The 3,165-nt window shown below is 41.1% G+C and overlaps 1 pseudogene; it reads right to left on the minus strand.

The window, feature by feature from the left end:
• Window positions 1-1,754: 1,754 nt before the first annotated feature.
• LOC116572827 lies at window positions 1,755-2,762 on the minus strand (annotated as a pseudogene).
• Window positions 2,763-3,165: the final 403 nt, after the last annotated feature.

Below are 3,165 nucleotides of genomic sequence, written 5' to 3' on the forward strand. Positions count from 1 at the left end.
GGAATGCAAGTTGGTGTAGCCACTTTGGAGAACAGTGTGGGGATTCCTTAAGAAATTAAAAATAGAGTTTCCCTATGACCCTGCAATTGCACTACTGGGTATTTACCCCAAAGATATAGATGTCGTGAAAAGAAGGGCCATCTGTATCCCAATGTTCATAGCAGCAATGGCCACAGTTGCCAAACTGTGGAAAGAACCAAGATGCCCTTCAACGGATGAATGAATAAAGAAGATTTGGTCCATATATACTATGGAATATTATGCCCCCATCATAAAGGATGAATACCCAACTTTTGTATCAACATGGACAGGACTGGAAGAGATTATGCTGAGTGAAATAAGTCAAGCAGAGAGAGTCAATTATCATATGGTTTTGCTTATTTGTGGAGCATAAGGAATAGCACGGAGGACATGGGGAGATGGAGAGGAGAAGGGAGTTGGGGGAAATTGGAGGGGGAGATGAACCATGAGAGACTGCACTCTGAGAAACAAATTGAGGGTTTTGGAGGGGATAGGAGTGGGAGGTTGGATGAGCGTGCTGGTGGGTATTATGGAGGGCACGTATTGCATGGAACACTGGGTGTGGTAATAAACAATGAATTCTGGAACACAGAAAAGAAATAAAAAAATAAATAATTTCTGGAAAATATATTTCAGTAAAATAAATAAAAATATGGATAATTAGATTGAGGAAGACTTGGGATATGGAGAGTAATGCTTAGCCAAAGAAATACAGGAGTATTAAATATTAATATAACACTAGTCTTGATTTTTGACGTAATTAATGACAATAAAAATGCAAATCCATTCTCCCTATATGATCTCAGAATAGTTCACATCATGGAAGAAAAGAAAATTTTAATATGTTAGAACCTACAGCAGCAACAGTGTTTCCCCCAGCTTTTTGGAAGAGAGCACTCACTTTTTCATTTTTTCACTTGGAGCCACCTCTGTCACCCACACAGGAGACTGGAGATTTCTTTTGCTAAGAACCCAGAGCTGAAGGATGCCTGGGTGCCTCAGTTGGTTAAGCAGCTGCCTTTGGCTCAGGTCATGATCCCAGCGTCCTGGGATCGAGTCCCACATAGGGCTCCTTGCTCCGCAGGGAGCCTGCTTCTCCCTCTGACTCTGCCTGCCACTCTGTCTGCCTGTGCTCACTCTCGCTCCTCTCTCTCTCTCTCTCTCTCTGACAAATAAATAAAAATCTAAAAAAAAAAGAACCCAGAGCTGAAATCAAGGATTAGACACTTTACCAACTGAGGCACCCAGGCACTCCCAGAAATGAACTTTTGTATATCTTGTTTGTTTTGCACTGACTTCTTTTATCTAGTCTAATGCGTTACATTTTTTTTTTTTAACTTTAAAATGCCTTTACTCATTTGTATGGTAAATGACACTGAATAACAATGTTTGATTTTCAGTCTGTTGAGCTTAACTATGAAATTTACATCTCTTTTCTCTATTTCATGGACATTATTAACTAATTTCACATATATTCCAAAGCTTAGGATATGGGTGAGTTACCAATAAGCAGTAGACAACATGGGAAAGGGATGGGCAGATGAAATTCAGGCACTTGGTTTAAGACACAAGACACATTTCCACTGCTTTAGGCTAACAATCTTCTTTCTGTCAGTATTTACAGTAACCAATTTCGAATCTTCCTGTTCCTGGAGAAGAATGACATCTCTTTAAGTTTCTCCAACTTAGAGTTTTTCTAGCTGTGCTTCTCTTGCTGATTGTTCTTTCAAGGTTCAGTTGCTTTCAGGTCTTTGGTTCTTGAATTTTTCATCCTTCTCAGGTCTCCAGATGTGAATGGAGACACGCATTATTTTGGGGTGTGCTCTGTGGGTCAGGGAAGGTGCCAAATCTTGGTTCTTGTCATTTCTTGCTTCCTGCTTTGGAGTTTTCTTAGCTTCATATTGCCTTTGATTTTTAAGAGCTGCTTTTGACAATGGCTTATCATTTCCTGGTTGTGATCTCTAATTCAACAGTGGTGTCTCCTCCAAGAGCTTGAAAATGGTGATTGGTTTATTTTTTAAAGCCGAGAGTCCATCAATCGCTACAAATTTAGATTCTTTGTCGGGTACTTCACTTTTAACGGCTTAGTAAGCTATTGTTTTTGCTGGCAATAGCCTAGCCAAAAAAATGGCTGCCAGGATAGGGCTGGCCTAGTGCCAAAGCTTGTACCCATTATTAGCACCCGACCTGGGAGCGTGCGTAGCCGTTAAAATGTGCTTCCCATCTGGGCACCAAGCAAAATGTGTAGGATAAGAGGCTGCTGGCTTAGAAATAGGTTTGTATTTTTTAACATTCCATGATTGCATTTGTTCGCCAGGTTTTTCAACCCAGCTATCCTTTAATATATGGCCATGAGGACTAAATAAGTTAGACATTAGAGCACCAGCTCCGCGGTCAAACACAGGATCACATTTCAAGTTGAAAATCATTCCTTTGGCAGGCATAGAACCATAAATAGCATAAAACTCAGTAGAACTAGAATTCTAAATTTCACCATAAACGGGGTTATGTTTTGGTAATTGAGTCAATTCTAGCACTTTCTTCCTCTGAGGCAAGGTAATATAACAGTTGTTGTCTGTAGTAGGCAGTGCCTTGCTTGTAGAATCCATTCTAATTATTGCAACATAGCCTTACTTTTCCTTCCTCAGTATCCTAACCTTATCAGCCCCAGAGGAACTTACCCTGGGGCTTTGGAACATCTCCACCACCGGATCTGTACCCTCATCTGTCAAGAAGGACATAGTTGCTTCCATCTTCTCCTGGAAAAGTTATGTTCATTTTTCGATGCCCCTTCATGTCATAAATCATTCCACGGCTGCTGAGTCTAGTATCTGGCTAACATGGAAGAGATCAGTATGTGGTCCCTTCAGTGCTCTGAACACACCATGGCCTTTCCCCCTTTCTGCCTTTCCCTAGGCTGAAATGCTCATGCTGGCTCTTTATGCAACTTCTGCCTTGTGAACCTTCAAGTTTTAGTGGAATTACAATCCATTTCAGATTGGCCTCCCCCAGATAATGTCTACCTCCTGCCCCTTCATGGTCATTATTTCCTTCCTGGTCATTATCTTGCTTAGTTATGTGTTTGTTCACTCTCTGTCTTTCCCCAGCAAAATGCAGGCTCCGTAAGGGAAGGGAGCTTGCTGT

The sequence above is a fragment of the Mustela erminea genome, chromosome 14 (genome assembly GCF_009829155.1).
Source record: "Mustela erminea isolate mMusErm1 chromosome 14, mMusErm1.Pri, whole genome shotgun sequence".
Classification (NCBI taxonomy): Eukaryota; Metazoa; Chordata; class Mammalia; order Carnivora; family Mustelidae; genus Mustela; species Mustela erminea.